Below are 13738 nucleotides of genomic sequence, written 5' to 3' on the forward strand. Positions count from 1 at the left end.
GCTCTGTGAGCCCGTAACCACCTCAAATACCTACAAAAACATGATTCTAGGCAAATTTTAGAGCTAAAGAACCCACAGAGTGACAGAGAGAAACAAATCTCCTGCTGAAGGAAGCCTGGAAGGCAAACAGGAGGGTCCATCTCAGTGTGCTGGGAGCCCAGCCCAGCCCCGCATGAGCCCAGCCCTGCATGAGCCTGCAGATTTAGCCCCAGGGCAGCCCTGACCAGGGGTGGCTAGAACAGACTTCAGGAGAGTGAAGCATCAGCAGCTGTGGCAGTTTCCAGACTTCTCAACCTATAAATGCCAAAGAACAAGTAAAAGGTTAGTGTGGAACTCTGTTGGAACTGAGGGGTGGGGGGTGATGAAAGAGCACAGTCTAGATCCTCAGCCATTTGGCACAAAGCTCTCCTCTCTGGAATCAGAGTACTATTTTGGCAAAGAGCTCAAAACTCAAGTAATTGAGTGGCAACATGAGCAAGCAAAGGAAGCAAAGCAAGCACAGTAGTCAATCCTTAGATTCCTTTTTTGGGGACAAAAAGGATCAAAGCATGGAACAGGAGGAAGACAACAAAGTCAGAACTCCTGCACCAAAAGCTTCCAAGAAAAATATGAATTGGTTGCAGGCCATGGAGAAGCTCAAGAAGGATTTTGAAAATCAAGTAAGAGAAGTGGAGGAAAAATTGGGAAGAGAAATGAGAATGATGCAAAAAAATCATGAAAAGAGACTCAACAACCTGACTGAAGAAAAAAACACTTTAAAAAATAGACTAACTCAAATGGCAAAAGAGGCCCAAAAAGCCAATGAGGAGAAGATTGCCTTAAAAAGCCAAATTTGCCAGATGGAAAAAGAATTTCAAAAGCTCAATGAAGAGAATAATTCCTTCAGAATTAGACTGGAGCAAATGGAAGCTAATGACTTTATGAGAAATCAGGATACTACTAAACAGATACAAACAAAAGAAGAAATAGAAGGCAATGTGAAATAACTCATTGGAAAAAACACTGAACTGGAAAATAGATTCAAGGGAGATAATTTAAAAATTATTGGACTACCTGAAAGCCATGATCAAAAAAGAACCTAGAAATCATCCTTCAAGAAATCTCAAGGAAAATTGCCCTGATATTTTAGAACCAAAGGGCAAAATAGAAATGGAAAGAATTTACCAATTACCTCTTGGAAAAGATCCCAAAAAGAAAACTCCTAGGAATATTATAGCCAGGTTCTGGAATTCCCAGATCAAGGAGAAAGTATAACAAGCTGCAAGGAAGAAACAATTTTAGAATTGTGGAAACACAATCAGGATAACACAAGATCTAGCAGCTTCTATATTAAAGGATCAAAGGGCTTGGAATGTGATATTCCAGAGGTCAAAGTTGCTAGGATTAAAACCAAGAATCACCTACCCAGCAAAACTGAGTGTAATGTTTCAGAGGGAAATATGGTCATTCAATGAAATATAGGACTTTCAAGCATTCTTGATGAAAAACCAGAGTTGAATAGAAAATTTGACATTCAAATACAAGAAACAAGAAAAGCATGAGAAGGTAAACAGGGAAAAGAAATCATAAGGAACTTATCTAAGTTGAACTATTTACATTCCTACATGGAAAACGATAATTGTAACTTCTGAGTCTTTTCTCAGTATAAGTATAGTTGAAGGGAATATAAATGTATGTATGTATACATATATATCTATATAAGAGGGTATATGTGCATATGAATACATGTGTGTATATGTGTACATATATACATAGACAGAGGGCACAGGATCAATTGAATAGGAAGGCATGATATCTAAAAAATAAAATTAAGAGGTGAGAGAGGAATATAATGAGAAGAGATAGTGAGAGACAGAATAGGGTAAATTATCTCATGTAAAAGAGATAAGGGAAAACTCTTACAATGGAGGGGAAGAACAGGAAGGCAAAAGGGAATGGGTCAACCTTACTCTCATTGAATTTGGCTTAAGTAGGGAAAAACATACACACTAAATTGGGTATTTTACCCTACAGTAACGTAGGGGGGAGGGGATGAGAGGGGGGGATGACAGATGGGAGGGCACTTTGGGAGGGAGGGTAGTTAGAAGCACACACTTTTGAAAATCGACAGGGTCAAAGTAGAAAATAGAACAAGTCGGGGGCAGGATAAGATGTAGGGAAATGTAGTCAGTCTTTCACAATATGGAAATGTTTTATGTAACTACACAGTACAACCTGTATTTAATTGCTTATCTTCCCAGTAAGGGTGGGTGATGAGGGAAGAAGGGGAAAAATCTGGAATTCAAAGTTTTAAAATCAAATGTTTAAAAAAAGTTATTATTAGTACTAGTATTTTATGTGCAACTGGGAAATAAGATATACAGGCATTAGGGTATGGAGATCCATCTTGCCCTACTGGAAAGTCAGAGGAGGATGAGGGAAGATATAGGAGAGAGCAGATTGGGGGATGGGGTATACAGTGGCATTGCTATTTTGGGGTTATGGGTAGGGGAAAGATGGGGAGAAAATATGTAACTCAAAATCTTGTGGAAATGAATGTTGTAAACTAAAAATAAACAAAAAAATAAAGAAATAAGGTCATTAAATTTAGGCAGAGCATTGTTTTCCCTTTTTCTTCATACCCCTAGAACATTGCACATGGCTTTTAAATTTTAAGTGCTTAATAAATATTTCTTACTCATTAAAAATATATATATAAACAAACAAATATATCCTCTCATGTGATCCTCACAGGATGAGGCAAATACTTTATCCCCATTGAAGATAAGGATTTAGGCTTAGGCTGTGGCATACCAAGGGTCATGCAGTCAGTGAGTACCTGAGGAAGGATTCAAACCCATATCTTCCTGACCAGCATTCTAGGTCAGAAAGTCATACTGCCTCTCATCAAGTTTGTTGCCCAATCCAGCCTTCCTCTCTTCCTCAACCTCTACCTTTATACTTTCAAATGTTGACACATATGTTGGTGTCCCTTCAAACACGCTGGCTTGCCAGTTCATCATCTTCCTCAGTTCTTTGCCTTCTCTCTAGTTCACCCACACACAGAAATAGTCAAAACCATTATGGCCTACAAGTATTCTAACTCCATGAAGCAGCCTCCCATCACAGGCTCCAGGTGACCATGTTCAGCCCATTAGTGGACAGACAATATTCTCAAATCAGGGAAGGTTCTCAGAGTCTCCTAAGCCAATCAAAGGGCCAAGGGGCAGGGAAGACCTTCAGATTCACATTCCCATAACATGGTTACATAGTTAGCAAGTGTCTGAAGCTAAATTTAAACCTAGGTGTCTCCTGCTTCCAAGTCCAAATTTCTTTTTTAACATAGCACACTCTTTGTGTGTGTATATGTATGAGTGTGCATGTATGTATGCATTTGTAAATATATATATATATATATATATACATACACATATATATGTGTGTGTGGTATGCTAAAAAAAAGACCTATATATAATATATATCAGAAAAAATATATATATGTGTGGGTGTGTGTGTGTGTGTGTGTGTGTGTATAAAAGGCAACACAGAAGATTAATGGCTCACCAAAAATCATGTTAAATCATATATGATTATAATTCTGTTCTCTAATATCATCCTCTAACTCCTAGATTCAAATTGAAAAAGTCAAATAAACATCTGGAAAGGATGTAGACTTATCCTTGTTCGATGATGTATTCATCTTGATTGCATTTACACAGACAAGATGACTAAAGATAAATTGATGAACTATAAATCTGAACTGATAAGATACCTATGAGTTATATCCAAGTTTACATCTCCCACTAAGATCACAGTAATGCCATATTTTCTGGTACAAACAACAGCACTTTACTATAATGGCCAAATTGTTTGAAGACCAGGAATTTGAATCTAGTTGCCCATTTGGGAGGCTCTTATAATCTGTAATTTTCTCATGCCATAACTAAGCAAGAATCTTAAAGGAAGTCTCCTTTTGTTTCAGTTAAAGCCACACACACATACACAAAAATAAGAATAACCCCTACATTCTCGAAACAGCTGTATTCTATTAGGAAGGTACATCCTGCCTTGAGCAAATGTCTCATACTGGGATTCTAAATCATATTAATCTTTAATGTGACAGTTCATGTGTATGAAGACACTACTGAATATAGGACTAAAGCTGTCCATGAAGAGATGTCAAGAAGAAAAGAGGAAAAACTCAAGATAGAAGAAGTATTCCAGAGTGAGAGAAAAAGGGATTGTCAGTCAACAGCCATTTGCAATGAGTGTGAGCAAAAGGTAGAGACAATATTGTGGGAACTTGCAAGAAAGGGAGAAAGCTCAAGACAATGAAAGAGGAACTTTATTATTTTTTTCCCTTCTAAACAAATCATTTCTGTTTTCTTCAGACAAGATCAAGGTGATAAGGTTCTATTCAACTTGTCTTCCAACTAGTTTTTCTCAAGAGAGGCAGTGTTCCATAGTAGATATGGAGCTTGATCTCAAATTCAGGAATATCCAAGGTCAAGTTTCTGTCTCTGACACATACTAGCCACGTTATGTGTTCCCGGGCAAGTCAGTTAACTTCTTAGTGCTGTTGATAATGTATGTTCTTCCCCTGGAACTCTCAATATTGATGAAATCACAATCCCCCCAAAAAATACCAGAGATTTTGTATGTACCCTGGTTTTTTTCACCCTTTTTTGCCCTGGAAATAAACCACTGACAAGATGTGAGGGGTGGTTTAAGAATGGCTCATAAATTACATCCCTCTTGTGGGAACCTGAAGGACAACTCTACTACCAAATAATTGAAAGCAGAGACATCATTAGGAATTCCTGTGGCTTATGTGAGCCCTAAGAATGGTACTCCACCCCTTCTCCACCCATGTCAATACAATTTTGCATAGCCAAAGAGTAGGGGGAAAAATGTGCGGATACACATGGCCACATGTGTATAGACACTAATATATAAATGCCCAAGGCTTCTAGACATACTTCACATTAGTAAATAGCAATGACTGAGCACCTATTGTCTGTAAGATCCTGGTAGCACCTTAAAGACAGCCCTCCATTCCTTCCAGTTCTTTTCCAGGGGCAGATCCTGCCATTCCCTTATCTAATCAATTAGGGAAGAAAACCACTATGTCCACATCTCACCTTGACAATTATCCCACTATTGTCTCCATTCCCCCCACTGGTAATGAAATAATTGTCTACCATTGTCACTGTGATAAACCAAATGATTCTTGGCTAAGTAACTTTGTCTTCTCAGATCTCTCATAGTTTTTGTTCAGGTTTTTGGGTGTGAACAATATTCTCACCCTCTGTATTTGAAGTTGAAATCATGAATTGCTATTGATAGATGCGTTAAAATGACTAATTCACAGAATCCCAGCATAGAAGGATTGGAATATGTCATATGAAGGAAGATGTGGCTCCTGATTGTCTGAGAGAAGAGTATGAGTCCAAATTGATAGATACATTTTGGAGTAAGTGAAAAAGAAGATAGTTTGAAAGAGGGTGATAGAAAAGGTGTAAATTTTTGAAAGGGGGGACAGGAGATATCTCCCTGGAACTGTAGACATATACGAAAACCTATCCTTCTCCCCTACATGTCTATGGTTCTAAAGAAATCTTCCATTCAACATTCAAAGAATTGCAACTTCAATCTCATTTTTCTCTATAACTCTCTTTGGAAATCTCCTCTCAAGTCTCTCCATCAGTCTGAAGTAATATATCTTTCTAATAAGCAGCACAAGGGACTCAAATGTCTTTCAAGCAATCATGAGTCCCATCTCCCTCCCTATAAACAGCACAGTCATAGGGTTATTCTTCAGGAAACTGCCCAAGCCACCTGAGGTAGGGGTGAGGTTACATCAATAATAGTCACCCAATCATTCCTTGAGGACCTTCAGTCCTCTAGAGGCAAACTTTTTCACTTTGAGATAACTTTAATTACAAACCTAAATTTGCCTCTTTATGGCCCCCACCCCTCCTTCTATACTCCTGCCCTCTGGACTCTGGGTCAGATAAAATAAACCCAATCCCTCTTCCACATGTCAGCCCTTCAAATATTTGAAGGTAGCTACCATGAACTCTTTTGGTCCATTCATTCAACCACCTAAGTGGAGTATGACTTATTGCAAGCTCTCTATCTTATCCAGAAAGTACAACATGAAAGACTATGTGTAATGTTTTGAAATCAAAAGCCACAGGAAAAAATCACCTCCTTCAAGAGTTCTTAGGACTTTTTGTCTGATCTCTCTCCTTTGCCATTATCACAGCTTATATTTATTTGCATGTAGCAGAAGTAATCAGGCGGATCTCTCATTTGCTGGACTTAGGAACCTTCCACAGAGCTGGACATGAACTCTCGCTCAGAGGTGTTCAAATACACAGCCTGCAGCTGCATCCACAATATTCCTAAGTATATCCTGCCCAAACCAGATAAAAATATAATTGAGAAACATTTGACAAAATAAATAAAAAATAAAATAGATCATAGATATTGTTAATATGTGTTTTTTAAGTCAATGTACAACCCTCAGAGATCCATATGTGTGGTTTAGTGGCTCAGATTCTATTTCAGTTTGACACCACTGCTCTAGGGCACATCTATAAGTGGCATGTGCCTTACTGGGATATATGGAGAGCTCCTGATTAATACCCAGTGACCAGGGTTATGCTGAAGATGATTGGCAACTGAAAATCATGAGGAAGTACCTCCTCTGTGGTCCATAAAAATAATCAAGGAGAAATAGTTCTACCCTTCTATCATTTTAGGAATTGTTTTCTAGTGCTTCTCCCCCACCTTGAACTTGGAGGTCTGAGGAAGGATTTGTCTCTCTATCCCTCCCCCAAAAGCAATATCAGCTTGAGGGACAAGTATATGGATGTGGCCACAGGATTGCGCTGGAGCCAGCTACTCATGACAAAATTATAGGGTCTGATTTGTTGTTTTGTTGATTGTCTAGAGTTAAGAAAGTGATGGAGAAAATGTTAATAATGCTGATTAAACTTAAAGGTGTGTTTTGTATATTTTTTTTCTCCTGGAGAGCCAATTGTGAAACATTTATGAGCATAGTGGGAGTCTGGGAATCCTGAGGTAGTTACCTTGAATTTCTAGCTGATTTCTTTTGCCTTCCTATTTCCTTTTCTGAAGATAGGTCAATGATTGGCAGTACTAAGAACTGAATGGTTTCTGTATGAGCTAATATCTTCTCAGTTTGGGATTTAAGTATTGACCGTGTGATCCCAATATCCTTTGGGACCCCCTGGATTATAGGGTACACATAGAAAGGTCATAGGTTCATAATAAAAAAAAAAGCTCAGAAATCATCTAGTCTAAGCCCTCATTTTCTGCTTGTTAAGAAATAGTGGGTTTCATTTTACAAATGAAAAAAACTCAAGCAAAGAAAGATTAAGTAAATGATTAAGTTAATATTAAATTACTAAAAGTAAGCAGGACTTAAACATAGGTCTTGTAAAATCAAATCCAATGTTTTCCACTGTGATTGCATAACATTTCCCTCATAGACTATTATTTCCTTGAAGGCAAATATACCCATTTTTCCTTAGACTTCTCCCAAGTCTAGCATAGTTCTTTGCATTTAGTAGGCACTTTGGGCAGTTAGATGGCACAGTGGTTAAAGCACTGGGCTTAGAATCATGAAGACTCATCTTCATGAGTTCAAATCTGACTTCAGACACTTACTAGCTGTATGAATCTGAACAAGTCACTGAATGCTGTTTGCCTCAATTCTTCATCTGTAAAATGAACTGGAGAAGGAAATGGTAAACCACGTCAGTATCTTCCCAAGAAAACCACAAATGTAGTCATGAAGAGTTGGAAACAACTGAAATGATTGAACAAGATATTTATTAATTACAACAAGCTATGATTTCAGAATTTAATTCCCTTAAGAGACTGTTGTTCTAGAAAACTACTGCTTAGTGCCTAGGTCAGATTCTGTTACACATATCTGAATAAGACATTTCTGGAGGAAGTAAAGTATGAGTGAATTTGGGGAGGGAAACATTGGGGATTGGAAGGGGAATAATATGGGAAGAAAATGAAGACATACCACTTGCTTAACAATGATACATACACACACACAATGACCAACAATACTGATTTACATTAAGTTACATCATGCTCACAACCTCTTGGATCTTGTCCACTGACCTCTATATAATACTTTTCTTTAATTCTTCAAAGCCAGTGGTATTCCACATTATGCTCCCATATAGCAAAATTGGTAAAATGTTAGCATTGAAAATACAGATTTTTTATTTCATGTGAAATACCAGGTGAGTATTTGCAGTTTTTAAGAGCAATCTAGCCTGCTCTCCCCCTTCTTTTTACCCATGGTCATAGAGCATTGCCTATCTGTACAATTAATCCTTGATATAAATATTGTTGAACTAGCCTTATAATTGTCCAGTCAAAAGTTAAAATCTAGGCCATATATGTTCCTTATCCACTTCTTCTGTCGTGTGTGTAGAACAAGCATAGACAAAACACCATATGAAAAAGGAACATGTGGAGAACTTCACCATCCACAAGGGATCCTCCCCTTACCTGCCCTCTACATTGTATCTTCTCCCTTACACTGGTAAATTACATACATCTGCATGTTTTGTGCCTCTCCTGGTGCTTATGATCAGAGGGTCATTGAACAGTGTTGTTCAATGTGCTATATATCTTCTAAACTTATCCTGAATGATCCTGATGCATGAATGGTAGGCATCTTGCTAAATGGGCTTGTGTGGTAGCATTTTGTTCTACTAAAACCTTTTTTTTCAAAATCAACAATCATTAGCACAATGGGATTTTATGTTTTCTGCATTTCTCAGTCAGTTTCAAAGTGTGAAAGATTTGGCCCATTGCTGAATATCATTTATGAAAGCTTACTTGTTCCGTATTAATGCCTTCATCATAAAGCACCTTCATTAGTGTATAGATGACTTTTGTCAGAATAAAAGAGAGAGCAGGCATATAGATTGATAGTTATGGATGGTCTTTTGACCACCTTTTTTCAACACTAATGAAATCAGAATTTTTTTCCTACATCTTTAGAAACTTCCCCTCCTTCTTATCTATTATTACCTCAATGTCCTCAGAATTATGTATTTGGTCCAGTCTAGCTGTCTTTCCCAGAACTGTTTTCTCTAGTATCACTTCTTACCTCCTCTATAAGATCCATAGGGACTGTGATGGTAAGATTTGAATATGTTTTTAATAGAGAAAAGTTTGTTGATTTGCACCACAAAAATCAATGAAATCACAAGAAAAATTAACATCTTCAGAAAAATCTTCTGTCATCAACATCAACTCTTTGAGTATCCTTCAGAGATAAGTATCAACACCATTAGCAAACTATGTTCAGGGGAATGAACCTTGATCTGCAAATACACAAATAATAACTGTTTTCATCAGCAATTAGCCATTTAGATGTCTAGATAATGAGTAGACTAGGGTGCATTTGTTAGAAGAAGGAATGATGGTAAAATGGTTTTCTAGAGCAGGATGCAATTTCTAATGCCAAGCTTATATTAATAAGAAAGAGGAAATTATATTGTCAGCTTTTAAATTCCCATTAGATTGTTTATATACAAAAGGATTCTCTAAAATAAAGGTACTCCATGTTTGGGGAAAAGAGAATTTATGCCTTTAAAAAATGCAAAGCTACTTTTTCAGTTTAATTATTTATAATACCTTAAAACACTTCTGTTTCCATAGCCAAGTTTATTTAAGAACCAAATGCCATTTTGAAAAAAACAAAAAAACAGGAAGATTGCCAAAAAAAAGTAAGACAGTACTTTTAAAAAGGGAATTTAAATTAATATTTTCTATTATTCAAAGTGCAAACACAAGGAAGTTTTGAAATATAGAAATTGCAAAATACAATGCCTGGTTCTTTATTCTACTTATTTACATTAGGCATTTCTGTATAGATAAATAAGAATTACATGTTATGGGTTTGGTTTGCTTTCACTGTAGGAAAGGAAAGATTTATTGGAGGATGGGGCAGGGTCATGAGGTAAGATTGGAAGAGAATTCTCTTCTCTGTGAAGTAAAAACTTTAAGAAATAGGATACATAGAGCTCAGGCCAATTTACCATGCTTTAGTTCTCTCTACTAGGTCACATCCAAAACTTTTTTTGTCTGAAACTATGATTTCATCAGAGTGGGAAATCCCCTTTATCTATACAGATGTTGATGAAAACTGTTACCCAAAACAGGATGCAGCTACTAATACCAGCACACATTAATGTGACAGGAAATTAAATTCTTAGGTTGGTTTTTTTTTTTAATGTCAGTCTACCATATCCAACTCCTCTACTAACAGCATTAGAGAGGTGACAGAGGCACTGGTTAAGTTACTTATCTAGGGTTACACAGCCAGTATGTATCTGAGGCAGGATTTGAACCTGAGGTCTTCCTGATTATGGAGGACATCCAGCTACCCGCTAATCTATTTTGTCACACCCCTCTAGGATAGAACTATTTTAAATTGAATGATTTCCTCACCACATGGAGTAGCTGAGAAAATTCTATTATGTATAGGTAATTCAACTCATTAAATTACTAAAGAAGTTCTTGTTCTTCACAGAAAAGACAATTCTAAATAAAAAAATCTATCTCTCTACTCCCCTACCCCCAAATCTCTACAAGGTCCTCTGCAAATACTGTACAGAGCAATCCAACCTAACCTTCATTATGTTACAAATTAGAACCTCAGATGATCAATCTCAAAGAAAAGGAGGTACTCTCATATCCCATTTAGTGGATGGCTATTCACTAATATCATTTTAAACCATTAAAGTTCTTATTTTCTTTTGAGCTTCAATTTTACTTTCCGATTTTTACCCTGGATACTAAGGTGTTAAGAGGGCAAAGGTGGTGCTTCACTATCATTGATGATGGGAATAGGTTGCTACAGAAACACTGCATATCTTTTCCATTTTGTGTCTATTTGTCATCCTTTTAGTTTCATCTCTAAATACCCTTGCAATTATCTGGCTTAGTTCTCATGCCAAATTTTCTGAAGGCTTGCTTTCCCCTGAACTACTTTTTGCTGTTTCATGACTGATAGGAATAGGGACAGGAAACGGACATGTTATTTCACTTGTATGGAGAATGCCCAAAGATGGTGAGTTGCAAAAAGCATAACTTGGCCCTTCCACCACAACTCCTCCACAAAAATCTAGGAAATGCACCATACTGAGTTCCAGTTAGGAAATCAGTGAAAACAATCACAGTGAAAAAAGTCCTGTTCCCCCATCCATGTTGGCATAGGGAGACAGAGAGGCCTGGGAATTGGTAACGGTAACTCCCTCTGCCAATACAGATTGACACCTTCTCAGCAACTTATAGTCTCAGAGAATTATGTCCAACTAAAATCCAAATGAATCCCTGTGGCTCACATACTGACTTAGAAAACCACAATTTAATATTATCTGTGTTGTATTGTGTTTTTATTTATTTTGTTTAACATTATCCAATTACATTTTAATCTGGTTTGGACTTCCCTCAAGAGTTTTGTAGCCAGGATTTTAATACCTTGGGAGCAATAAAAGATTAAGTCATTTGTCCAGGATCACACAACCAGTATTTATCAGAGGTGTACTTGATCTCAGGTCTTCTTAGCTTTGAAGTCAGCTCTCTATCTACTATACAGGGGTGGCCTTGAGGTCACATGTGACTTTCTAGGTCCTTGGATGCTGCCTCTTGACGGAGACCAAGTTTTACAGAACAAATCCTTTATTAAGGGGATTTGTTCTGTGAAGTTTGGATTCAGTCAAAGGGCTGTATTTGAGGACCTAGAGGGCCCAGGTGGCCTTAAAGCCCCAGGTTCCTGAATGCTGTACTATGCTTCCTTCATTTTTATGACTAATATGGCTTGTGGTCTATCATGCCCTTCTATAATGTTTTGCAAAGACCTTATATTCTAAAACAACATTGTCCTCAGTTTCTGCGTCTCTCTACTTTGCAAGGAGGCCAAATTTTTGCTAGTTTAGGCAGATTCTGAGTTCTCTAGACAATGTCATTGTACAACTACTTTACATTGATTTCACTTTGCTAAGAAATGGTGGCAATCATAGTAAATGTCATCCATGTTTTGGAATTTTTGGCTTGTTTAAACATGTCAGCTTGAATCTGTGTTAATTGTATTTTCATCTTTATCCTTTATTCTAATATAATTCCAATGTTGGAACTTGTGCTAGCTAGGCAATGGTCTGATTGCACCTAGACCACTGATTCAGAAATGACTCCAACTTTTGAAATCATTCATTTCCTCTCTATTAAGAGGTAGTTGGTTTTATGTTTGGCAAGGGTGGAAAGAAGGCAGGGGTGCTGGTGAGTACTTCTTAAACTCCTTGAAGGTAGGGACTTTTTGGTTTTTTCTTTGTATTCTCCTTATCTAGCACTATATCTTACAAACAGCTAATACATGATAAATGTTTATTGAATTAAACTGAATTGAATTGAGTTGAAAGTATTCATGGTCTACAGGTGTGAGACTTCTGGGTAGTCTACAAGGTTGGGCCTTACTTCTTAATTCCCAAACCATATTTTCCAATGTATTTTTCACCATCCTTTGCATTAAAATCACCTAGTACATGTCAGTTTCATCCAAAGGATCTTGTTAAATCCATTTTAACAGTTGTCTTCATCATCATCCCTCGCAACAGACATTGACACAAAAGCAGTGATTATCTTCATAGTGGTCTTTTTGTTTACGTCCATCCCAAGCACTGCAAGGAGAGAGAACCACAAAGTGCTGTTTATTGATGCCTTAAAGCACACAATGACACCAATTTCATCAACTGCTTTTATTCTTATCTCTGAGGAGAAGCTGTGAGCCATCCTTCCCTTTAGATGCTACTTCATTATACCTCCTTATTTCATTTATAGTGAGAATGTCAATATTGATGTGGTTCATTTCCTCTCGTAATATATCAGCTCACTGGTCACTGAATAAAGATCTTACATTTAGAATACCAACAGTCAAACTTATGTTCATATATCTAGCACACCAGCCAGCCAAACCCTACTAGACTAAGGCCATGGGATGGGCAACCTTCACCAATCCCTGTCCTTTACCTCACCTTTCAATTTGCCCAGGGTTCATTACTTTGGGATTATCTTTCTCCTCACCAGGGGATCTAAGCTCCCAATGCCTCCGTTCCACATCCCATCTTAGATTCCCAACGAATAATTCTATCTGGGGCTTGAATCAAAGGAATTCTCCTCAGCTAAGGCAGATGGTGAGTTAACAAAAAAAGGTATCCAAAGCGCAAATACAAATTAGGTATGGAACAGATTTTTTTATATCCCTCAAAGAAGGGCAACACTAAAAAATAAATAACTATAGAGTGATTAAAATCAGTAGAAAGACTAGTTCACAAGTGTCTGTAACACAGATACTCATTAACTAATTTACATTTTACCTCCTCTAAGAAGAATAACTAAGTCAATGCCAAGTCGGTCTCTTTCTTCCTAGTGGCTTCTCTTTCCGTGGGTGGTGGGGGTCTCTTTCCTTATAAAACCATCTGCCTCTGACACTGTTCCAATAGCTATTACCCCACTGCTCAGGTGCCTGGGAAGGGGGAAGATGTCAGCTGATTGTTGAGAACTTTCAAGGCCCTGTATCAAAAAGAAGGAGGAGGAGGAACAGGAAGTGGAGGAGAAAGAGGAAGAGAAGGAGGAGGAGGAAGAGGAGGAGGAGGAGGAAGAGGAGGAGAAAAAGGAGGAGGAAGAGGAGGAG

General features: G+C 37.6%; 1 long non-coding RNA gene across 1 annotated transcript in view; it reads right to left on the minus strand.

The window, feature by feature from the left end:
- Window positions 1-11583: 11583 nt before the first annotated feature.
- LOC138159101 (uncharacterized) overlaps window positions 11584-13738 on the minus strand; it is a 52230-nt gene continuing 50075 nt past the window's right edge. The window contains exon 3 of the long non-coding RNA XR_011167804.1: window positions 11584-12725. This is a non-coding gene — a long non-coding RNA (uncharacterized lncRNA). The remainder of the gene's footprint in view (window positions 12726-13738) is intronic.

The sequence above is a fragment of the Petaurus breviceps genome, unplaced genomic scaffold (genome assembly GCF_028583685.1).
Source record: "Petaurus breviceps papuanus isolate PSGF00001 unplaced genomic scaffold, PetGlider_PUasm1.0 175, whole genome shotgun sequence".
NCBI classification, from domain to species: Eukaryota; Metazoa; Chordata; class Mammalia; order Diprotodontia; family Petauridae; genus Petaurus; species Petaurus breviceps.